Source organism: Chiloscyllium plagiosum, unplaced genomic scaffold (genome assembly GCF_037043375.1).
Source record: "Chiloscyllium plagiosum isolate Xiang-an unplaced genomic scaffold, Cpla_swu_hap1 HiC_scaffold_8, whole genome shotgun sequence".
NCBI classification, from domain to species: domain Eukaryota; kingdom Metazoa; phylum Chordata; class Chondrichthyes; order Orectolobiformes; family Hemiscylliidae; genus Chiloscyllium; species Chiloscyllium plagiosum.
Genome location: NW_028270146.1, coordinates 108,432,437 through 108,459,093, shown reverse-complemented (window position 1 = coordinate 108,459,093; position 26,657 = coordinate 108,432,437). Strand labels below are relative to the sequence as shown.

Below are 26,657 nucleotides of genomic sequence, written 5' to 3'. Positions count from 1 at the left end.
GTCCAACCAAACAAGCTATATTTTCCCATTTACTCACAATGGACACATTTCCCTTGGCATTTATTCTTTAAAAAGGAAAGTCCCTGAATACAGCATTCACTGTATGACTATCAGAAAACAGGACATTGAATGCAGTGACGTTCTGGTTAGTTCAGCCTGTTTACTGAGTATCTTTAAAGCTCCTGAATATGAAGTTAATGGATCCAAAATCCCACATTGCAGTAACATTTGTTATCATCTCAAAGTAAATTAACAAAATTGAACTGGTTCAAACTCACATCACTTGTTACACCATTCTCTGATTCATGCATCTCATTAAAACTGAGTGAGCCCTTTATACATGGTTAACACTGGTGTAGTGTAACAGCGAATATTTGCTGACTTTTATGAGTTAACTGCCCTGTCAGAGTTATCAGTGAGCAGAGAAATGTACTGTTTATAACCTACATTCGTGGTAATTATTACTGTAATACTCTCTAATTTAACCAAACACTCCTGGTGTACCCAGATTGTTACATGCAATGGTTTAGACGTTGAGGATTTAAAAAAAAACTTATGGACTGTCTTGTTCTAGTTCATTAGATGCTCTTTCAAAAGTTTACCTCGGTGTTATGTATCACTGCGGACTCACATTTTATTTCTCAGGCACACAGCTTTCCTTTACTGTGCATTTTAGTGTCGGAGCAATTTGAAAAAATAAGATGCAAGGAGAGACATTCTGCAATGTAAGGAAGTGCTTCTAATCTCCGGGTCCAAACTGTTTAGTGACATACACTCACATTCTGAACATAATCACTTTAGACATGCTCCATATTAGGTTGCCGAAACTGAATTTAGAAACGCAGATTAGAAATGGTATGTTATTTTGTAATGTGAGAGAGACTTTGAGTGACAGCAAAAATAAAGTCATTCATTTTGTTGGCTAATAATATTATTGAAGTTCTTTTTAGCTTTATCTGCTTGTGGTGGAATGTAGGATTAAAGGGAGTTAACTTCTAATTGAATATTCTTAATATAATCACTTTGGACACGCTCTGTTGCCTAAATTGAATTCTGAAATGTTTTATATGAATTACATGTTATTTTGTAGTGCGTCAGAGACTTGCAGTATCCAGGGAAGAAAAACTCAACTGTTTTATTGGCTGGTAATATGTTTGAACTTTAACTTTAGTTTTATCTGCTTGTGAATGAATGTAGAAATAAAGGGAGCTAACTTCCAGTTGAATTTGTTTTTTTAAAACAAAATACATGCAACTATCATGTGAAACAGACCCGAAGCTACTCAAATTTACTTCCAAAGAAGCTATTCAGCAAAACCACTATCCCAAGATGTGTATGTGTCCGTGTTTAAGCAGAACCTCATGTAAATACATGATCCCATGTGTTCGGGCTGTACAAGCTGATACCAGGATCCAGTCTGAGCCTCCAGCAGGAAACCAACAGGCGGAAGCTGTAAGCCTGCCCCTTCCGATGGCCATATAAATCCTGGGCACTAGACCGTATTTCAACACTCCTGGGTCGGCTTTGTTTAGAAAGATCTTGACAGAACCGCTTCCCACAAGTTATCAGAATGATTGTGTCGACAATTTTTCTCAGTCTGTTACTGACTTTCTTATCATGTGAGTGTTTTTTTGTTCAAGTCTCTCTTTGTGACTGTCTCAATGTTAGTCTACCGCAGGAATGTAAAACACTCAGCCATCATGTCATCAGCATTAATGCCTCATGGTTTATTTGTTTTCTTTTTTAAAGGTGTCCAGGCGGAGATTGTTTTGACCCAGCCAGAGGCAGAGACTGGCCGTCCCGCAGGCAGCCTGAAACTGACCTGTAAAACCAGCGGGTTCGATCTTAGCAGCAGCTACATGTACTGGGTCCGACAGGTTCCCGGACAGGGTCTGGAGTGGCTGGTTCGCTACTATAGTTCATCCAGCAGTAACTATGCACCAGCGATTAAGGGTCGATTTACTGCGTCCAAAGACACATCAAACAACATTTTCGCGTTGGACATGGGGAACCTGAAGATCGAAGACACCGCCATCTATTACTGTGCAAGAGACCACAGCGAGAGGAACCAGGGCTGGACCCATTCAAAAACAGCTCGAGAGAACATTTTGTCAATTCCACCATAAACTGACGGTCAGTACGAGTTTTAAATGCAATTATACCAACTGCGATCTGAAGCAGACCTCAGGCTGCCTCTTACAAAACTATCAAAGAGGAAATGTACCATTTAAACTAGCAAACTGCTGACACAATGGGACAATGTTTTGGGCATGTCATATGTACTGCTAACACTTCCATCAATTAACTGCTCGGACAAAATGTTAGTTTTAATATATCTGACAACCCAGGAAATCACTGCTTATTGTTATGTCAACTATGGCATTCATTCTAAACATGATCAGTACTAAATGGCTCTTTTAAATGAAAATTGAGACCTGGAGTAAAGAACAGAGAATGAGTGTACTGGTCTACATCATTGTGATACTACAGTGGGTCACAGTGTTGTGCACAGCGACATCCTCATACAAAAACCACTGACAAGTGTTTATCTCAAATTGGTGATTTCTACCAAGGCAGGAGCGAGAAATAATGTGAGATGCAATTTAAACGCAATCCAGTAGTGCTAGTTTGTACAAATGTATATTTTTTTTCTACCTTCTTCGTGTTGATTGTCAAGTTAAATGAAAAGTATTCCAAGCTTTCAAAATACAATGGATCGTAAAAGCTGGAATCATGCACCAAATCATTTTTAGAGGAGTCTGAATCACTGCTTTCTAGGAAGTGAAGAAATTCTCTGCATTTTACAGTTTACAGTCTGTCATAGTATTTGACACAACGTGTCTCACAGTGATATAACTGGGGTGACACTGCAATTATGATCAATACAAAAACCTATTCAGCCTCCATTGTTTGAAACTAGTCAGTGATTACTTCTACAAACCGTCTTAACTTGCAGTCAGTATTAGTTCTGTGCGGTATGCCAGTATCACTACTTAATTTGTAAAAGTGTTGGGTAATTATCGATATACCAGTTAGGGATTTTGAGAATCAGCTCATGTGTTACTCTGTGAAGTATAAAACAGTATTAAAATTTATCAAGAATGATCAGAATCCACTAGCGCAATTATGTGATGAAGATTTATCGTGACTTTATTTTGCCTGTGGTTCTGAAAATTTAAAATGATGGTAGATTTTTGATTTGTTTTATACAGAGCTAGTTATTGTGTGACCCAGTCCAGACAATGTAACACTGTGACTACCTTGGCTACTGGGGCCAAGGGACCATGGTGACTGTGACTTCAGGTAAGACCCTTGAACTTTCTTATTCATGTGACTAATTTCTGAATTAAATGAAACTCAGATTCTGTGCTGAGTTTGGTTTGGTTTGGTTCGGATTGATTTTTGTTCAGACTGATTATAGACTTCAGTTAAGACTCAGCAAATAGTTACAATTGGGATGATGGAGTCAGTTACTCGGTGTATCTCTTTTTTTGATCAGATGGGCATTCTGTGTGGCTGGGTTACTTGAAATACCTAATGTCTCTTAATCAGTCAGCTATAAATAATGTTTAATGTTAGTGACACCCTGACTGTGAGTTTTATTATCAATAACAAATGCTAAGAATTCAAAGATGTTCGAGATATTACCAAACATGATTAAAATATGCTAAAATATCATTATTCATTTCTTTAATATATGTTCTTACCATGATTCTATTTTCACATTTATTTTGATAATTTTGTTGATGACAAGCAGGTTAGAAACTGTCATAAAATTTTCTTGCGGTGCTATATTGCATTCTGTTGATTAGATTCTGAGTTTGTTTTACTTGATTCTGTTGAATTGATTTGATTGGATTTTGGCTTTGTTTAAGTTGATTCGGTTGAACTGTGTTGATTGGATTCTGACTTTGTATTTACTTGGTTTTGTTGAATTGTGTTGATTGGCTTTTGAAATTGTTTTATTTGATTCTGTTGAATTGAATTGGTTGGATTCTGATTATGTTTCATTCAAATCTGTTGTTCTGAGTTGATTGGATTCTGGTTTTATTTTCCTTGATTCTGTTGAATTGAGTTGATTGGATTCTTATTCAGTTTGTGAAATTGATCTGCATTTTCCTGCTTTCTGTAACTGGTGTTTTCTTTCTGGTGAGGAGATTGTCTCTCTGGATACCTTTTCATGACCAATATTTGTGAAGTTCTTTTGTTTTTCATGAATCATTTCTGCATTTATTAAACTTATATGACACATTTTTCTCTGCTTGATTGAAAACATTACATCCATTTGTAACGGTCTGAAAAACAACTTAAAGCAGAAACCCGGAAGTGTGAGAAATGAAAAAAAGGAGTTTTTAATGCATTGACTTAAAAAAAAAACTCAGTTCTAATTGTAAGCTAACTGAATTTTATTTTGAGTAGCCTCATTCAAAATAAAATTTGGGACTAAAATCTGAAACTACAGAATTGATCAGATTATGTAATTGATACTAACTTAAAATTATAATGTGGTAATATTTGTCCATTCAGTAATTTTGTTTTGACCATGAAGTGATTAATCAATATATGCCTTCAACCGCTCTACTGTGCGCTGCACAAGATTGTCACGATCAAGAAGGGTGTGCAGGTTGGAAATAAGTTGAACTGTTGCCAGAAACGTTACAGCTTTAAGTGTTAAGTCCCCTCACAAACAAGGTTGCTGTTATGACTTGTTATTTCTATTCAATTTAATCATTAGTTTGCTGGATTCTGAGCAGTTTTGTTAGACTTCAATTTGTTTTTTTGTGTGAGGTTACATCATGTTCTTGGTTCTGTTGAAACTGTTTGTAGAGCTAGTTCTGCTACAAACACACCGTGTTGTGATCTGGTGATCGTTGATCTGTTGAGGAGGGACTGTGCTTGGGTAACATTAAATGTGTTATATTTGGGAAACCGTTTCTGGTTTCTACATTGGTTTTGCAATGTTAACACGGTTGGTGACAGTGAACCGCTCCAGGTTCCTCATTCAATGCAATCAGCATGCGAGTTGAAATTTCATAAAGCCGATTATTAAGTGAAAGGCAAATCGCAAATGTTTTAGAAATGAAGGGAAAACAGATACCTTCAGGCGCCATTTTTACTTAAAATAAATAATTAAGGATTAATCTAATCCATGCTTTACAATCCAAATTCAGAACTCAACTATCTAGTTCAGTCACAAGGTCTGTCTTTAAACAGTTTACAAGTTATAGAGAAATATAAATAGAATTTCAAAAGTCTAATGTTCGAATAGTTCTTGCTCTTGAGCAAAAATGCCATGACTGTGTTATAATTGATCGAGAAACACCTTTCAATTCCGCTGTACACTACATACATATTTTTCTAGCTGGAAAAGATCATTGGCAAAGACCATTTGGAAATTCTGCTCAATTCTATGAAGAATTACTTAAAATAATCCACCCATGAACTCGCAGGGCAGCATGGTGGCTCAGTGGTTGGCACTGCTGCCTCACAATGCCAGGGTCCCAAATTCGATTCCACCCTCGGGCGACTGCCTGTGTGGAGTTTGCACATTCTCCCTGTGTCTGCGTGGGTTTCCTTCGGGCGCTGTGGTTTCCTACCACAGTCCAAAAGTTGTGCAGGTCAGGTGATTGTGAAATTTAGCACAGCCATAGTGTTCAGTGATGTGAAGGTTAGGGTGCATCAGTCAGAGTAAATATAAATTAGGGGGAATGGGTCTGGGTGGGCTACTTACTGTTCAGAGGGTCAGTGTGGAATTGTTGGGCCAAATGGCCTGTTTCCATATTGTAGGAACTCTATTCTTAAAACCATGGGAGTACTTGCTGCAAACACAGAGAATTCATTTTACATCGATGTGTTCAGACGTATGCAGAGTTCACAAATTTGCAGAAGACATGAACTAGAGGATAACAGAGCACATTGTTTATTCAGACACTGAAAATAGAGTAATATTTATTTTAATTAATATACTTGTCTGATTTATTGCAATGTAGCGATCGGGAGGAATCTGCTCACATTAGTTAAGTGTGACAATCATTTAGATTAGATTTCCTGCAGTATGTATCGAGCCATTTGGCCCAACAAGTACACACCGACCTTCTGAAGAGTAACCCAGCCAGACCCATTCCCCTACTCTATATTTACCCCTGACTAATGCACCTAACACTATGGATGATATAACATGAGCATGCACATCTTTGGATTGTGGGAGGAAATCCACACAGACACAGGGGACATTGTATAAACTCCACAAAGGCAGTCACCTGAGGCTGGAACCGAGCCTGGGTACCTGGACCTGTGAGGCAGCAGTGCCCACATTTACTTAGACAACCGCTAAAGCGGGCAACTCCAGACAGAAGCATGTTTTCAATTCATACCTTTTTAAACATTTTCGTTCATTAAAAGTAGTTAACAAGAAAATGACCTTGCCCTAATTCCTTCAACAGAAATGCTTTCCACACTGGAATGCAGTATTGACTTTATGCAGTGCATGCAAAATCTCCACAGTTCACGGAACGTTTTAAGAATATGTAAAAATAATTTAGAGAATAATCCATTTCCTCCGGATCTGTGCTTAATTGGCGATATTTCCCACCTCAATAATTTTGTTAAATACAATGACTTATTAAGTTTATTAACTCAGTGGTTATTTATGTTCTTGTGAACACATTCTCGTTCACATTTATCCACTAGTTAGTTCCTCTGATGAATGTTCAATTACAGTGAATATATTTGACGTGAGGAGTTGAGCAATGTATCCTCTAGGATTAAGTCTGTTGTACAGTTTCAGTGCTATCTCTGACTAACTTGTCAACGGTCCTGACCATTTGTAAATTGTCCAGTTCGGATACCTGAATCTCAGGCAGTTCAATTTCATCTCGCGCTTCAAAACCACTTTTATCTGCCAGAAATACAATATTCAATTAGGTGCCTCAGAATTGAGAGCCCTGACTAAGTTGTTCCAATCAGAACAAACATTTCAGGAACAAAAGGCAGTTAGCAAGAGTTTTGAAATTGGTTGTTGGCAACAAGTGATATTTGATTGAGCGAGGCAGAGGGAAATATGCTGTATATTTTCTTTGTGCCTCAGTTATGCAGGACATGTTTCGTGGCACAATGTAGAATCAGAATTTTTTTGCATCTTATTATTTGAAAACCTATTATCAGCTTTTAATGTCACTGGCAAAGGTCATATTACACTTCAAAACATTTTAATCTTTTTCAAACTAAGTAGACTGTCTGGTGCAGCAACATTCACAGGGGAAAGAGGAAGGGAGTTCTCGGATGAAATCCAGTGACAGTGATTTGATGGCAATGCAATTCCTAGTTTTATTCCTCTGTAGTTCCGATAGAGTTTGAACAATTTGGAGCTGCTGTCAAAGTATTCTTGGATAAATGTTGTAATGTTACTTTCATTGTACAAACATTCTGGAACAATCCCTGATTGTTGGAAGGTGTTAATAACTAACATGGTTGATGTACTGTCAAAAGAGGTGGGCTGTGTTCTCCGTGATAGTGTTGAGCTCATTGTGTTCAGGTCTGTTGTGAAGCTGTAGTAGGGTCCCTGATCCTGTGCCAGGTGGCCTGTGTCCACTTACAACCTGTTAGAGAGGTATGTAACACCATCTCTCTCTTATCAGCTTACTTCAGTGCAAGAAAGCAGATTGAAATGTTTGGGTGTTTGTTGGAATTCCACTCACACAGGCCAGTGAAATCTATTCAATCGCTATCCTGACTTGTGTCTCTTAGATATTAAACATAATTTTGGTGGTTAGCAGTTTTTTCCAGATCAATATTTGTTCACAAGCTTTTGGGCATCACTAGATGGGGTTAATGGAGTAAGTGCTCAAAGAAATCCCAGCTTTTGACTTGCTGTTCTAACAATATCATTTATAACTAATCCAGAATGAATCATTTTCAAAGCATATTTGATGAGATTATGCTTTGGCTGTTTTACTTTATATTAAACCAGTGCTGGAGCTGAATTTGATTGTTCAGTACGGTGGGAGTTCCGCTGAATCCAACACTTGCAGCAGATGGCAATAGCTTTTCAGTTGGTCTTCAATTGCTATCTCAGACCATCCAGTACCTCTGCTAAGAATTCATTTTCCAACAGGAGTCTAGCCAACATAATCACTGTTTATCTCAACAGGTTGAGCTCTTGTGCCAAAAACATGAAAACAATTTGGTGAAGAGGGGGTTTCTGTGTGCGAAAGGTTAACATTGTCTTCTCTCCACAGGAGCTGCTAGACCTGCTGAGTTTCTTCAGAAATTTCTGTCTTTTATTTTGGTTTTCAAGCATTTAAAGTTTGTTGTTTCATTGAAAAAAGTTCTGTTCGATTAAACACGTTCTTCAGGGAAAAGATGCATTTGAACAAATTGCGAATGTTCAGAGATATTAAAAATCAGAGAATCATTGAATTTGAGCGCCCTGACCTCGAGCTGTAGTTTCACAAGAAACTATTATGAAGTAACAACACACTCCAGTGTGCAGTGGCTGCTGTAAGTGGGTGTAAGTTATTTTGATCACTCAAATAGAGAATGGCAATGATCCCATTCCAAATAATCAACAGAAGATTTTTTTAAAGCATGTGTGAAACAATTAATTTGTTGAAATATTTTAATAAAAACGTATTCACCGCCAGTGCTAGCTTAATGAATGACACAATGATAGGAAGGTAGGAGCAAGCGGAGGGCACTCAGCCCCTTGAGCTGTTCCACCACTTACTTAGATCATGGTGCATCTGTGAGCTAAATCCACAGGTCTCCCTTTGGCTAAAACTCTTCAACAGCTTTGATTAACAAGCAAAAAACTATCCCAGATTTACTGATTCGACTGCCCATAACAAAGGGAGACACCATTTCTGAAAGACATTCCTGTGAGTACTGTGACACAATGAGGCTGGAATTAATTGCTCATGAAAGTAAACTTTAAATCTCTGACAATTTCCAATTGAAACATCCCAATCATCATATTTCATTAATTTAACACTATACTTCCCTGGAATAAAGAAATATAAAGTGTGATTGCCTTGCTAAAAATGAGGGAAGCTTCCTTCCTATTGTATGATTAAGAAATAGCTCCGTTCATTCAGTGAAAACACAGTCAAATCACACAAAAGGAAACCATGTCATCTTGTGTAGACACACAAGTGCCCCAAATAATTTTCAATTCTTCCAGTGGTTGTTTGCATCTCTAGACAGGTGGAAGTGTCAGACTTTTTATATCGCCTTGAGAAACCAGTTATCATCAGTCTATTTGAATTGCTGAAGTTTGTGTGGTATTAGCACATTCACAGCGCTGTTAGGAAGTGAGTCCCATGGCCGTGATCGAAGAAGAGGAAACGGGCAGGGAAATAGTTGCGAGTCAAGTTGAAGTCTGATTTGGAGGAAAGCTTTCAGGTGAAGCATTTACATGCATATGGCCCTTATCCTTAAGGACCACAATTTTGGAACATGCTGCCGAAGGAACATGTCCGCATGCAAAATGGAAACTGAAGAAGGCACCTCGGCCCCTCTAGAATGCTATTCCATTCATGGGATGATCATTAATCTTGCTGCTCCCCAGTCTTCCCAACACACCGATAACATTGAACCTGATTGTTTACTGTTCAGCAAAAGAATGGTGAACATTTTGGAATTCTCCACCACAGAAATTGATTGAGGACAAAATATGAAATGATTTCAATAAGGAGATAGATTCCTTCAATCCTTAAAAAATGCTACGGATATGTGGGAGAAAGGGAAACAGGCTACAATATTGGTTGAAAGCCATGAAAACATTGAATGGACATGGTTTGTAAGTTTGCACGTAACGCCAACATTGGTGGTATAATTGGCAGTGAAAGTTATCTAAACGTGCAATGAGATCTTGATCAGCTGGGCCAATGGGCTGAGTAGTGGCAGATGGAATTTAATTTAAATGAATACGACGTGTTGCTTTTTGAGAAGACAAATCAGGTCACAACTTACAGAGTTAATGTTAGGGCACTGGGTAGTGATGTTGAACACTGAGGACCCTGAGGGTTCAGACTCATAGATTCTTGAAAGCGTTGCCTCAAGTAGCTAGTGTGTTGAAGGTGTTTGGCACATGTACCTTCATTGGTCAGAGCACTGAGTGCAGGAGTTAGGGCTTCATGTTGTAACTGTCCAAAACATTGGAATGAACTGCCAGAGGAAGTGGGAAATGCAGAGATAGGTCCAACATTTAGAAGACATTTGAACAGCTACAGGAACTGGATGGGTCTGGATGGATATGGGCCAAAGGCAGGCAGGTGGAATTAGTTTAATTTGGGAACTCTGGTCAGCATGGATGAGCTGGACCAAAGGAACTGTTTCTGTGCTGTACGACATAATGATGCACTGACATTATGGTGGAGTAGGCTCAAAGTTGGAAGGTGGTGAGCAAGTGAGGGGCTAGATTGGGCATGTGGGAGAGTTTGGGCTGGTAGGCTGTGAGGTGTTGGCTGGCTGCTGGGTAGGCATGCATGCACTCTGTCTGGCAAGGTGGCATCAAGGTAAATGGTAATGGTCACAGGATAATTTGTTCGAATTGTGCTTGGTAGGTGAGGGGCAGTTTGAGCTGAAATGCAGGAGGTCTGTCTTTGCCAGGTTGGTTTATGGAGAGGTGGACAGGATGCCAGGCTGGTTAGTGTAGAGGTGGGCAGAGTGCCAGGATGTTTCGGGGGTCGAAGGTCACTGTAATGAAGTGACAGGTGGACGTGTTGGTCAAAATGCAAAGCTCGGAGTCTGGCAAAATAGTAGGTGGTAAAGCACAGATGGGAAAGGAGCTAGGATGCAATGTGCACAGGTTGACTTGGGTAAGATGAGAGGTCAGTGATCAAGGGCTGAGGTCATGTCTTGGGTAGTGGGCTTTTGTCAGAGGTTGTGAAAATGATGGTGCCAGGTCCAGTCAGGGCCAGATTCACCATGGGCCAGGTGCAGGGCGGCAGGAGTGTAAATGACTGAAAGGAATTGAGATCATATGTCCATCTGGAATATAGAACATAGAACATTACAGTGCAGTACAGGCCCTTCAGCCCTCGATGTTGCGCTGACCTCTGGAACCAATCTGAAGCCTATCTATCCTACACTATTCCATTTTCATCCATATGTTTATCCAATGACCTTTTAAATGCCCTTAAAGTTGGCGAGTGTACTATTGTTGCAGGCAGGGCATTCCATGGCCCTATTACTCTCTGAGTAAAGAAACAACCTCTGACATTTGTCATCTATGTCCTCTCCTGCTAGCCATCACTATTCAAGGAAAAAGACTTTCACTGTCCACCCTCTGTTTTTCTTTTATGTCTCAACTAAGTCACCTCTCAACCTTCTTCTCTCAAACAAAAACAGCCTCAAGACCCTCATCTTTTCCTCGTTAAACCTTCCCACCATACCAAACTACATCCTGGTAAAGCTCCTCTGAACTCTTCCAAAGCTTCCACATTCTTTCTATAATGTGGTGACCAGAACAGTACACAATACTCCCAAGTGCGGCCACACCAGAGTTTTGTACAGCTGCAGCCTAACCTCGTGGTTCTGAAACTCAGTCCCTCTATCGATGAAAGCCAACACAAAGTATGCCTTCTAAACAACTCTATCAAACTGGCTGGCAACTTTTAGGGATCTATGTACATGGACACCGAGATCTCTCTGCTCAGCTACACTCCCGATATGGATTGCCTTGGATGTGTTTCGTGTGATAGGGGTTGTGTGTTCCGGGCATGAATGGGTATATAGCAGGGTAGGGTTTCTCAATGTGAGTGGAAATTTAGGTCTAGACAGAATAAGTGCAGTGGTTAGTCTGAAAGATGAGGTTTGGTGGTGAACTGTGTATCAGGTTGATATTTATTAAAGTTTAACATTACTTGTTAATATCTCAAATCATATTTACGTAAATACTCAGCTGTAACACTCCAAAGTCTCTGAACCTTAATGGTCCTCCATTTTTCAGAGGCCTCCAGAATTCAGATAATTGTAAATTAGATGTTTCAACTTCCAGACAATTGGCATGAGTCCAGCCGTGACAGCCATCCTCCCCGTCCCAGTGTTCAGCTCCTGCCTGTGCGGCTGCTGCAGTGACCTCCCTCCCAGAGAGAACATTCTGCCTTGCATTGATAAGTGAGGAAGGCTCACTGGGCCTGATTCCCAAGTATGGGGACGGCAAACACGAGGGGACACAACTTTAAAGTGAGGGGAGATAGGTATAAGATAGATGTCAGAGGGAGTTTCTTTACTCATTGAGTAATAAGGGTATGGAATGCTTTGCCTGCAACGGTAGTAGATTTGCCAAGTTTCAGTACATTTAAGTCGCCATTGGCAGGCATATGGACGTACATGGAATAGTGTAGGTGGGATGGGCTTCAGGTTAGTATGACAGGGCAGCGCAACATCGAGGGCCGAAGGGCCTGTATTGCACTATAATGTTCTATGTTCTATGATTTACTCTGGTTTCTCTCCGGGGGTACTGCCAGCTGTTGGGTATTTCCAGCAGCACGGTACCTAGTGGGGCAGCACGCTGGTTCCGTGGTTAGCACTGCTGCCTCACAGTGCCAGGGACTCAGGTTCCATTCCAGCCTCGGGTGACTCTCTGTGTGGAGTTGGCACCTTCTCCCCATGTCTGTGTGCGTTTCCTCCCACAGTCCAAAGATGTGCAAGCTGGGGGAATTGCAAATGTTGTTCAGTGATTGGGAGATTAGCTGCATTAGTCAGGGTTAACTGTAGCATAATAGGGTAGGGGAATGGGTCTCAATGCGTTACTTTTCAGAGGGTGGGTGTGGACTTGTTGGGCCAAATGGCCTGTTTGCACACACTGTAGAATTTCGATGAATCTGCATTTCCTTGTATTTTGTGAAACTTCTCTGCTCTTCACAGCAATCCAGTGAAAGTGTCAGTTGGTGAGATCTTCAAACAGTTACTGGGGTGGGATCAGGATGTTCTTCTTCCGAAATTATATGGCAATGGTCAAGGTCGAGGGCATGTTTCTAAAGAGGGAACCAATGATCATGATCAGCAACTGGTAGGAACCAAACATAAATCCCAGTTATGCAGTAGACTCAGCGGGAGCATACTGGCAAACGTTTACAGCTGAGGATACATTTGGGTAACTGGTAAGGTCAAATGAACAGAAACTAACATGCTCAATTGGTCATTCTATTGTAGAGACACCATCTCCCCCCACGCTTTATGGCCTGGTCTCCTCCTGTCAGGAGCACAACACCGGTTCTGCGATCTTTGGTTGTTTGGCGATGGACTATTCCCCTGACGTCACCAAGGTAACCTGGAAGAAAGGAGGGGAGCTAATCACGACTGGATTGAAGACTTATCCATCAGTGAGAAACAAGAAGGGAACCTACACCCTGAGCAGCCAGTTAACCCTGCCCGAGTCAGCAGTAGGTTGCCCCAGCAAAATCTCCTGTGAGGTTCAACACAGCGGGTCACACAAGAGCAAAGAAATGCCATGTCCAGGTACGTGTTGTGGGAACTGAGATAAACAGAGCATCTGGGATTAATAAATAATGAATAAGGCATTATTTATAACCATTTTCACAGAATCACCTTATACAGCACAGGAAAAAAGGCCCTTTGATCCATCCAGTTCACGCCTATCAATAACAGCCACCTAACTATTCCAGTCTCATGTGTCAGCACATGATCCATTGCCTTGTGTGACTTGCCCTTGCAAGGATGCATCTCAATACTTCATACTTATTATGAGGGGCTCAGTTTCTACATGACTTATAGGTGCTGAGCTCCAGGCTAACACCACCCTCTGTTTGATTTTTGTTTTCCCCTGAGATCCACTTGGAACCTCCTGGCCTTACCTTCACCCTGTGCCCCTGAGGCATTGATCTCTCCATCAAGGGGAAAGGTTTCATCCAGTTTACCCTGTCTTTGCCTAAAATAATTCTAGACATCATGATAATCTTCTCCCTAATTCTCCTCTGCTCCAAGGAAAACCCCTGTCTATCTAATCTAGTTTCATAACTAAAACCCTCCAACCCAGGCAAGATCCTGGCAAATCTCATCAATACTGCCTTCAGTGTAATCACATTCCTTCGATTACATGCACACAACGCTTCAGTATGGCCTAACCAGTGTTCTATTAAGTTCCAGTATCATCTCCCTACTCTTCATTGACAATGTCTCGGATAATAGAAGCAAATATCCTCCCACCTTCTTAGCCTCTTTATCCAGACGACACAGTACGATAGGGGATCTTTGGGTACGTACACCAAAGATTCTTAGTCCTTTCCAGGGTTCCACTATTCAAAACGTCATACCTCACAGATTCGTCTGCCGAATTACATCACCTTACATTTATCCAGAATAATTTCCATTTGCAACTTCTCTTCACAAACAACCAACCCTTTATATCCTCCTGCATTCTAAAGCCATTATGCTCATGACTTAACAACATGACAGTTTTCATTTCATCTGTGAATTCACTGGTTAATCCTCCTAAATTTGAGTCTCAATCATTGGTATGTAAGAGAAATAGCAAGGAAATCAACACCAATCCCTACAGAACACCAGGAGACATAGATTTCCAGTCACGCAGACCCCCGATGACTATTATCCCCTGCTCCCACCACTCAGCCAGTTCTAGATCCAATCTGTCAAATGAACTCGGATCCCATTGGCTCTGATTATTGCTATCATCTGGACATCGAGTTATCTCTCTGAAAACTGCTATCAAATTGTCACACATGACTTCCTCTCAATAAAACCATGCTGAAAATTGTAGATTTATCTTCCAAATGAAGACTAATTTCACTTCTCAATAGTTTCCCTACCACTGAGACTAGCTTGACAGATCTGTGTTTTCATTATTTATCCCTTCCTTCGTCCTGCATAACAGTGCAATGTTGGCTGATCTACACTCACTTGGCACAACTGCTGTGGCCAGACAGGAATTCTAAATTATTGTCAGCAACCCAACTATTTCATCCTTTGCATTGCTCAACCGCTTGGTATACTTTTCATCTGCCCTGGAAATATAACCACTTTTCATTCAGCAAGACAACACAGAACATCACATCATGTGTCCTAATTTCTGAAAACTACATCACAACACCCCTCCATGATTTCGGTCCCCACATTGTCCCTCTTACTAGTGAACACTTACACAACACATTCGTTTTGACCACAACCTAATCCTCCGGCTCCACTCCAATAATAACACTTAATGGGCATTACTGTTTCCCGAATAATTCTTTTATGAATGAGCCTGTAACTTTTAAAAATATTTCCCTTTATTTTGACTGCTATTATTTTCTCATGGTCCCTTTTGCTCTTCTAATTCCTTTGTCTTTCAAACTCCCCCTTGTACTCCATACTAATTTCTATTGTTTTGAGATTTCAGTGTAGACCGGAAGCCTACCTTGTTTCTTTTTATCTCATCCTCCATGCCCTTTGGTGTCCAGAGCCCGCTGCATTCTTGGTCCCACGCAGTGGCTTCCTGGGAAATGACCTCCCTGTGATTTTCCTATCTCTTTCTTAAATGTGTCACACTTGCTCTGACTCGGATTTACCAATAAGTGTCAGCTTCCAGTACACTCTGGTCAAGTCATTACCTGATCTTACTAAAATTGTCCTTCCCCTTTTCAGAACTTTGGGCCAATTTCTATTCCTTTGCAGTACAATCTGAAATCCAACTGATTTACGATCACTGTCTGCAAAGTGCTCCACCATTGATGTTTTACCCACTGGGTCGACTTCACTCCCTAAGGTTAAGTTCAGGTTCACACCTCTCTTGCAAGGTCTGGATTCAAATTCTCTGTATTAAACACATACTTTGTTAAAATATTCTCCTGGGGGCATTTTCAGAATTGTGTTCCCTCTAAATTTTTGACAAAGTGAATATCCAAGCCTATGCTGAGGAAGTTCAAAACCTCTTTTCTCATTCCCCTATTTAATTTCCACGTCTCTGAAATTTGCCCATGTATTTGCACTTGGTCTTTTGGACCTATAGTAAGGTATATCGTGCTCTCCCAGTAGTTATTTTTGCTGTATTTTGGTTTTGAAGTACTGTCCATTTGCCTTTGTTCAAGGAGGTATCCATGATTTCATTTCTCTTTACCGCCTAAAATACTCTTGTCAGAATTGCGACAGAAGCAACATTCTGTACCGCACATCCCCGCCCCCACCCTTTTCCATCTTTCCCTGTCTCACCTGAAGGCACTAAATCCTGGAATATTGAATAGCCACTCCTGCCCGGCTCTCAATATGTCTCCGTGATAACAACCGTATCATTTCCTCATTTATGCCGGTAATTCATCTGCCTTGTTCATCATACTCTGTCATTAAAACGAATACCATCTCCCTTCTGATTTAACCGGCCTATAGTTTCTATGCCTCCTTGACTCCCTTGCTGCGTCCTATAATTTTAGCCTTTCACATTGTCCTGCTGATCCTTCTGTGTGGATCCCAGCTTCTCCAGCAATCTGCACAATTATGATTCTTGTATCCATTAACCACAAGAAACCTTGCTATATGAGGACTGATTGTATTTGTTCTGAAATTCGTCAGATAATTTATGCGATGTATTTCCTAAAGATCTAGGTATTCTCCAACCAACTCTTCTCCTAACTGTGAGCTCCAGTGAAGAAATCGCAAGCAGCAAGTTTGCAACCGTCGTCTGTTCAATCATCGATTTCCATCCGAAGTCAATCTCCGTGATTTGGTTGAAAAATGGCCGACCCTTGGATTCTGGCTTCTTCACGTCTCCCGTGTGTGAGGCGAACGGGAACTTCTCGGTGATGAGTCGGCTGATGGTCCCTTCTGGTGAATGGTTCAACAGCGCGGTCTATACCTGCCAGGTCACTCATGGAGAGAACATTCAAAGTAAAAACATCACCGCACTCCAGGGTAAGAGACACACACTGAGAGAGCTACAAATCACTCTGAACTCTGATGTGAATCAAACACACTAATTTATCAGGCGTAGTAAACAGCACGGTACAGCTTCCCATTTCCCAACATGCCACGTATCTCATATTAGTTTGAGTGTTACATTAGCATTGCTCATAATTCAACCTTTTGGCAAGACAGAAAAGCATGTTTCCTCTCTGTTGAAGATAGATATATAGACAGTGAGCTTTGTTAAATAGTTTGTTGCCTCACCATGCTGGGAGAGGTATTCAGAGTGCTGAATCCTTGCCTGGTAGCCGCTTCAAGGATAAGTTAGGGAGTGGAGGGGGATATTGGATAGATATCTGATTGAAACATAGAAAATACTGAGAGACTGAGGTCGAGTGAACGTGGAATAGATGTTTTGACTAGTAGGCGAGACTAGGACCCAAGGACACAGTCTCAGGGTCAAAGGGGCACCGTTTAGAACTGAGATGGGGAGGAATTTCTTCAGCCAGAGGGTGATGAGTCTGTGGAACTTATTGCTGCAGAGGGCTGTGGAGGCCCGGCCATTGTGTGTACTCAAGCCAGAGATAGATCGGCTCTTGTTTAGTACGGGGAGAAGGCAGGAGAATGGCTTTAGCCCGAAAGATCGATTTTCCTGCTCATCGGATGCTGCCTGACCTGCTGTGATTTTCCAGCATCATTCTGATCTAAACTCTGGATTGGCCGAACAGCCTTATTCTGATCCTCTATCTTATGATGTTGGAGTCTCAAAATGATGTGGTTAAAATATGCAGTGACCCTTACTTGAAAATAAATCAAAAATGCGTTCAATGCTTCATCCCCTGCTCAGGAATGACCTGTTGGCCTTGGACATTGTACGACATCGATTTTTATCTGGTACTGAGCTCTTTAACTTCATTTATGGGATCAGACCACAGACCAAGTGGCTATCACATTTGATGAACTGGGATAAATGTGATCTCACTGAGCTTCTTTAAGATGCTCTCTGTAATTAGTGGATGAGGCAGGAGAATAAATTCTGGTGGGAATGCTACAATAGGGATGAATGAACGAGGAACTCGAGACAGGCTGATTTAGCCTGGTTTGGAGTGGTGATGTTTACACAGTGAGTAGTGGATGTCTATAAAATTAGTGTACATTTCCATCGCGTTTGTAGATTAATTTAAGACGCTTTTGTTTTTTTTTTCTCCCCTGCTCTATGAAGAAATTAAAAACTGCAGCTTGGTAAATAAAGTGAAAGTACAGACCAGGTCTGAACTAACTGAATGGAGGGAAAGACTTAAGGAGATGGGGGTCCTTCTCGATATCCAATGCTGTACTCAATATCTTGTTTTCAGATCTACTCCAAACTCAGCTCACGAGGAACAATGACATAAATTAGAGAATGACATCACACCAATAGCGCAAAGTATTTTTGATCACGTTAAATATGATGAACAGAATTTCCATGGCTGTTCACCGCTCCCGTAACACTTTAGAACTCTGCAAAGAGAATAATAATTATTTATTACAATTTGTCCAAAGTTTGGGATGTGATTTGGCAGTCAGTGTGACCAGCAGCACTTGCATCTAAAGGTTATGAACATGGAAATGAACTCATTATATTCAGATTACTCTTGTCACAAGTATCAATAGATGGTCTCAAGTGAGAGACAAACTCCGAAAGAAAGATAATTCCATGGGTTACATGATGGTATCTTCGATTATTTTACTTTTTTCACAGGTTTCACTTGTTACAAAGCCAGTGTTCTTTCGGAATAATTACACAGGGTATGTTATAGGTAATCACAAATGCTTTCACAGATCAAAATACATCAACAATAGTAAGCATCGTTTCAACAATAGTTGGAGTTGCCATTTTGAAGGTGGTGTCTTCACCCTGTGAAGGAGTAATCTGAAGATTGGCTGTTTGTATCAGAAAGGGGCATTTTTCATTGACTTTGATTTTTGTTTCATAGAAGATACCGAGTGCCACCCTAACACCGTTAAAATCCTCCCACCGCCAGTAGAACAAGTCTTACTGGAGGCGACGGTGACGTTAACCTGCGTTGTGTCCAATCTTCCTTCTGGAGTCAACGTGACCTGGAAACAAGAAAAGAAGCCTCTGAAATCAGAGATTGCTGAGCAGCCTGGACAGAATCCCGACAGCGTGATCAGCAAATTAGACATTTCTACTGAAGCCTGGCTGAGTGGCGTTACTTTTGAATGTGTGGTGTACCATCAGAATCTGCCAACTCCGCTGAGAGACTCCATCCACAAGGAGAAAGGTGAGCGGTGAGATTAAAACACAAAGCATCCCATGTGTAATCCAGATCCAGTTACATCAATGGCAGGCTTTGATTGGTAATGAACAAACACCATTGGGGGCATTAATGATGTATCTGAAGGCAGGATAGCTAAGTAGCTGATTCAGAAAAAGATGGACCAAAGGATATTGTATTCTGATTAAGTCAGATATAGTGGGAAGAAGCCTGGGTTGTGACCTCACCATCAGCAATGACAGTTGGACAGAATGCCCTTGTTGTGGGCTGGAAACATGGAGGCAACTTTCACATTAAACTTTATTCTTTTTACTGAACAGAATGTTTTCTAAAGGAGCAGACTGAACCATACTGCTCCTTTAGAAAACGAAACTGAATAAATCCCAAATTAAAAATGGCTTATCTTAATATTTAGTGAAATTGTGATATTGGTTCAGGATGTTTTGGTTGATTTATGTTTGTCTCCAATATTCTGCAGTGATTAATCCGCTGGAGCCATCAGTGTCGGTCCTCCTGCCACCAACAGAAGAAATCTCCGCTCAGAGGTTTCTCTCCCTCACCTGTTTAGTGAGAGGTTTCTCCCCCCGAGAGATCTTCGTCAAATGGACAAACAATGACAAGCCGGTGAATCCCAGTAACTACAAGAACACTGAGGTGATGGCGGAGAGCGACAACACCTCCTTCTTCATCTACAGCCTGTTATCCATTACAGCGGAGGAGTGGGCCAGCGGTGCTTCTTACTCCTGTGTGGTGGGACATGAAGCGATTCCATTGAAGATCATCAACAGAACAGTCGATAAATCCAGCGGTAAACCGAGTTTCGTAAACATTTCACTTGCACTGATGGACACTGTTAATTCATGTCAATAAAAATCTCAAAGTTGCATTTAATAATTCAACAAAAGTAATAAAGGTTTTTTTTCCTCCAGTTGAGTTAAATATTGAATTAATTGTTTCTCACTCTGACTTACATTCCATCTGTGTAGTTAAAGTGGATTATTAACAGGTCTAGGACGAGTGTCTTGTGCAGTTAATGTTCTCCGCTCAGATACACCCTTGGTCAGAGACAGAGTAAAGCTCACTCATTGCAGGATTCCGCCAAGTACCTTATCCATCCTAAATCCCTCTGTGACAAAATCTGACAATGTCCATTTTATGTCAAGGGTAGAGTTCTTGATTCCCCCGATTGGACATTTTTACAAAATTCATGTCAGTTTTAAACTGACACATTGCACCAATTGGAAATGTTAATTTAAGATACTTTAAAATTAAATTTGATTGGAACATGCCAATCGTAAAGGGTGCAGAACAGTTTGAATGTAACCTTTGTTTCTGGGGATCTTCCAGGGATCTTGCGCCAGCGCATGAGTTGACAGAATGTATCTTCACTTTCACACCAAAGAGAATCGACAGATAAGTTGTCGTGGAGCAGAGGGGAGCAGAACGTTGAATGGTCTGTCCTCTTGCTCCGTGTGCACAGTTTTCATGGTAGATGTCCTCTGTAATGTAACCCAGTTATGAACAGGAACAGTCAGCTTCTTGCTTACTGTCCAAAGATTTAACATTTCCATGCAAAATAATACCTTTGAAGCATGTTAGACACGCTTGGCTCTGTGAACAAATGATTAACATTGATTCCCATAATCCAAAACTGGTGTTTGCATAGTCCCGGTTTGAATTCCATAGTTTTGTCTCAGTTTTCTGGAGCACATGGGATCAATTCTGGTATTCGAATACCTGATTACAGTTTGTTTACAGTTTGTTTCATATACAGAACACAAGTAGAAATTTTCTAATAAACATAGTCAGAAATGTTATCTCTGGGGCACCTTTTCTCTCAGAGACAGAAATTCTATCACTGCAACAGAAAGTTGCTCATAAAATGCTTATCTCTCCACGACAATTGGAAATGTTTCCTACAACACCAAGGTCAAACCTAATTATAAGCAATCCATTAAAATTAGAACAATAAATTAGAATAATAAAAATTGCAGTCTGGTATAAGAACAGATGCAGAGAGATGATCGCAAATACACACGCAATGACACATATACGGGCTCTCACCTAAAGACACATATTTATGTGCACACTCAAATGTGCACATAGATAAGATGTCACACACACATACTCGCACAGAGCCACACATGCAAGTGGTACTTGAACACTCACCTAAGCTCATACAAAACCTCACATACACCGAAAGAAAATCATTTGCACAAATGAACAGGGGTACTCACACAGAACCATGAGAAACATAGACACACGGTAACCCACAATGGGCATGAATACATATACATTCATACAGCACAATGTGTACACCACAATACACACATGAACACACAGATACAAATTCTGAAAATACGTCCTCCCACATGTCAACTCACAAAGGCACGTAAGTGCACAGAGATAAATATTAATATCATTATTTTCCCATTTTCAGAATCACAAACATACGATAACAGAGGCAGCTTAATTAGTTATTTTTTAACCACATTGATAAGCATATATACAATGTCACATGTACACACAAATTCAGAGTCTCACATGCAGACATACAAGTGCATAGATCAACAAATAGAGGGGCATTTATTCAATAAGGATAATGGGCACAAGCATCAGCAAGCATCCACAAACAATAGCACAAACAAGCTTATCAGGAGATGGTTTGGGAAAGATTGCCACACAAGCAGACATCGTCAGATAAATATAAACATCCATCAAAACATAACATTGCATGCTAACATTTATTCAGCATAAACATGAAAATAACCTAGTTTAGGTAGGATCTGAAACAGACACATAAGCACACATTTTAGATAGCACTAATGAAAAATGAACACGCACAAAGACATTACAAGATAAGCACAGGCAGCAACGAAGTGGCATATTAGCATGATGATGCTTACACAATGTGAAAAGACCAAAATTTAGGTGCACAAACACATGAGCACACCAGCAGTAAAGGAACAGGAATATGTTTATTCATGCACAGACTCCAACATGGGCTAGAGTGAAGTAAGAGACTCTCATAACCACATACACAAACATTAAAGGAAAACCAAACACACCAAGCAGTAGATCAAATAAATTAAGGGACACATGTACAGAAACTTATTCTTTCATATACAGATCCTACAAACAAAAATATGAAGCAATGTCCTGACTGTGATGTCACTTATATTCATGATTTGCCAAGCAATTGGTCACCAATACATAAAGACGAGAATCACATTTGAACTTTTATTCAGTGATGGCCACAATTTTCAACTAAACCGCTGTCACAGCCGATATTTAAAATATAATGATATAATTAAAATAATCATTCGTAATAAGCATTCCTTAAATAATAATATCCTTAAATAATAGATTCAAAGAAAAATAATTTAAAACGTTCTGACATGAAAAATGAAGAAAGAACATGTGCAGTTAGTATTTGTAATTTCTTGCTGAGTCAATAATGCACTAATAGATACAGATAAGAGTCACATTGAGAAATACCTGACTGCTTTATGAAGATGTAATGGTCTCTAATTACATGACTTGGATGCAGATAGATCGATCTGGATCAATAAACAATCTAAATGCGTTCTCTCGGCTTTATATTCATAGATTCAATAGATCGCACTTGGATTGAAGACTATGAGGATGATAACAGCAACATCTGGACAACTGCTTCCACGTTCATCACCTTGTTCTTCCTGAGTATTTTCTACAGCGCTGCTGTCACTCTGGTGAAGGTGAAAATAATCACATCTTTCTCACGCCAAGCAGCCCAATATGTTTTGTGAAATCTCTAAGTGTGCCATTGAATAACATTAAATCTGAAAGTCTCTGATCATAAATATCTGCGTCATTGCTTTATCTCTCTTTTTCAGGTTAAGTGAATGAGTTGTGGACCCCTTTGATTTTCCTGATCTGCTTATCAAGGTCTCTGAATTCCCATCTCCAATCTGTCCTGTTGCTGACTCTAACAGTGAGATTACTTCAGTTTATCAGCGTGTAACTGAGACAATTATTGATGGATTTTCGTTTTTACTTTGATATCTTTGCGATGGTTGTGGTTGGAAGAATTTGTGGCTTCCCAGTTGTTTGAAGCCCATTTGTTTTGTTTTTATTTGTTCCTTACTCAGAATGGTTGCCTACCCTTTCTGATGAGCCTTTGTATTCCCTTTCTTGTGACTGTTACTGATGTACAGAAAATTCCCACCTCACAGCGAATGTGTTCTCATCTCAATGTGGCATCCAGCCATTATATTCACTTCTGTTAGCTTTTACATTAACTTTTTGGATAAAAATGCTTTCTGAAATCGTTAATAAATCTCGAATGAATATGCACTAACCTTGAGTTTGCTTAATTCTTTCTTCAAGGCCAGTCAGTAATAATACATTTTCCCACATCCCACTCCTTTCCCATCCAAATACTTTCACTGGTTCTGTTTGGTTGTGTTTCATCCAGTCATTTAGTTTAATGCTGCGCTACCATGCAGCCCACTAATGTAAATGCATCTTTCACACGATATGCCTGATGGAACACTCCAGAGGCAGAGTGATTAGAGAACATTTCCTCTTATGCACAAAGGGTCATGACCTCAGGTCACGTAATGATACAAATGAGAAGCCTCTAAAAGGCAGGCAACAGAGTTTGGAAGTTCACTCTACACTGTCTAAAATAAATGTACTCCCAATGTTGGGACAGCCTGGGTTAGTAATGCATAACTCGCCACCTAAAGCGCCGAACGAAGCATGCATCAGCCAAAAATGTCAACGTTCAGTCAGGTATTCAGACACAACACGTGCACAATCCAAGGGCGTATTGTCAGAACTGGAGTTTTTCTCACACATAAATCTCATGGAGCACAATTCCTGGGATCTATTTGACACACCACACCTGTCAAATCCCAGAGAATGAGACTGAGATCTATCTAATACAGGGATATTACTGAACACAACCCTCAAAAATAATAAATCAGAGGTCGATGTTGATCAGGCAAGTCAGAGCTCATGAGTACTTGAAATATTCAGCCATTGGGATCTATATGACGCAAGACGGAATTGAGAACCAATCATAGCAACTGTTCACAGAGTCTGGAAACTATCAGCAGAGGAGAACATTCTCAACTTCTCAGAGTTGGTTAGGTGTATCATCCCGGGAATAGTGTTGTGAATCAGTCACGCACCCAATCTCATAACTTCGCATTTTTTCAAAAACATGGCACATGAAACTAGATGCAATATTCCAGGTGAGACAAGAGACTGTTTTATTTCAGTTTAATATAATTGCTTTGTGTTTGTTCTCTACAGCGTTATTGATGAAGAAGGGTTTATTTGCTCTTCTGTCCACGTGTCAGGGTACATTCCCTGATTTGTGCACATACACACGGGGGATCCTCTGCTCCTTCACCCCTTTGGGTTTACACCCTTCCCATTGTATGTTCCCCTGAGTTCATCACTAAACAAAGAAGCACATCACACCTCCCTGAGACTGAGATCTATCTGACACACTGATATTAACGAATAACAATCCTCATAGAACATAGAACAATACAGCACAGAACAGGTCCTTTGGCCCACGATGTTGTGCCGAACATTTGTCCGAGCTTAAGCACCCATCCATGTACCTATCCAATTGCCGCTTAAAGGTCACCAATGATTCTGACTCTACCACTCCCACAGGCAGCGCATTCCATGCCCCCACCACTCTCTGGGTAAAGAACCCACCCCTGACATCTCCCCTATACCTTCCACCCTTCACCTTAAATTTATGTCCCCTTGTAACACTCTGTTGTACCCGGGGAAAAAGTTTCTGACTGTCTACTCTATCTATTCCTCTGATCATCTTATAAACCTCTATCAAGTCACCCCTCATCCTTCGTCGTTCCAACGAGAAAAGGCCTAGCACTCTCAACCTATCCTCGTACGACCTATTCTCCATTCCAGGCAACATCCTGGTAAATCTTCTCTGCACCCTCTCCAAAGCTTCCACATCTTTCCTAAAGTGAGGCGACCAGAACTGCACACAGTACTTCAAATGTGGCCTAACCAAAGTCCTGCACAGTTGCAACATCATTTCACAACTCTTGAATTCAATCCCTCTGCTAATGAATGCTAATACACCATGGGCCTTCTTACAAGCTCTATCCACCTGAGTGGCAACTTTCAAAGATCTATGAACATCGACCCCAAGATCCCTCTGTTCTTCCACCTCACTAAGAACCCTACCGTTAACCCTGTATTCCGCATTCTTATTTGTCTTTCCAAAATGGACAACCTCACACTTGGCAGGGTTGAACTCCATCTGCCACTCCTCAGCCCAGCTCTGCATCATATCTAAGTCCCTTTGCAGCCGACAACAGCCCTCCTCACTATCCACAACTCCACCAATCTTCGTATCATCTGCAAATTTACTGACCCACCCTTGGACTCCCTCATCCAAGTCATTAATAAAAATTACAAACAGCAGAGGACCCAGAACTGATCCCTGCGGAACTCCACTTGTAACTGGGCTCCAGGCTGAATATTTACCATCTACCACCACTCTCTGATTTTGACCGGTTAGCCAGTTTTCTATCCAATTGGCCAAATTTCCCTCTATCCCATGCCTCCTGACTTTCCGCATAAGCCTACCATGGGGAACCTTATCAAATGCCTTACTAAAATCCATGTATACTACATCCACTGCTCTACCCTCATCCACATGCTTGGTCACCTCCTCAAAGAATTCAATAAGACTTGTAAGGCAAGACCTACCTTTCACAAATCCGTGCTGGCTGTCCCTAATCAAGCAGTGTCTTTCCAGATACTCATAAATCCTATCCCTCAGTACCCTTTCCATTACTTTGCCTACCATCAAAGTAAGACTAACTGGCCTGTAATTCTCGGGGTTATCCCTATTCCCTTTTTTGAACAGGGGCACAACATTCGCCACTCTCCAGTCCCCTGGTACCACCCCCGTTGCCCTCAAAAATTATAAATCACAGGTTGATTTCAATCAGGGAAGGCAGAGATTAGAAGTTCTGGAAACCCTGCTGCTTTCCATGTCCTTTCCCACAACCCCCCTGTCAAACTTGATGCTCTTAGCGTTTCTTCCAATATCCTAACATTTTACCTTAAATTGCTAATAATAATTTTCTGTAATATTGCATTATAGACCAAAGCACAAGTTGAAACAACAAGGACTCCAAACACGGAACTCTGAGAACGTACACAATAAGGCAACCTACATTTTGAAACGGCAAACACCCGTTAACAAATACAAAACAGCAGATAAGATTAACTTGAACTCATCAAAGTAAAAGGAAAGTACTCTGGAGGTAGAGCGGTGTAGGCAAGACCTGGGCACACAGAATGATGTTCAATTTTTAAAATTCTTGTTTATATCCAGAATTTTCCTTCCACACAATGTAACCTTTTATTTCCCATCACCCAAGTCACCCATAGTATCTTTATTTTCAGCTACTAACCATCACCAGTAAATTGAATAATTTATGCTCAAAGCCCCTCCCACCATCAAAGGTACGGCAC

The 26,657-nt window shown here is 40.6% G+C and overlaps 1 pseudogene across 1 annotated transcript; it reads left to right on the top strand.

Moving 5' to 3' along the window:
• The first annotated feature begins 1,489 nt into the window (after positions 1 to 1,489).
• On the top strand, positions 1,490 to 23,475 carry LOC122546156 (Ig heavy chain C region, membrane-bound form-like; annotated as a pseudogene). The gene is made up of 9 exons (XR_015757998.1): positions 1,490 to 1,619; positions 1,750 to 2,058; positions 3,235 to 3,303; positions 13,159 to 13,464; positions 16,561 to 16,866; positions 18,834 to 19,142; positions 19,615 to 19,944; positions 22,746 to 22,873; positions 23,012 to 23,475. The product of XR_015757998.1 is annotated as an Ig heavy chain C region, membrane-bound form-like (transcript).
• Positions 23,476 to 26,657: the final 3,182 nt, after the last annotated feature.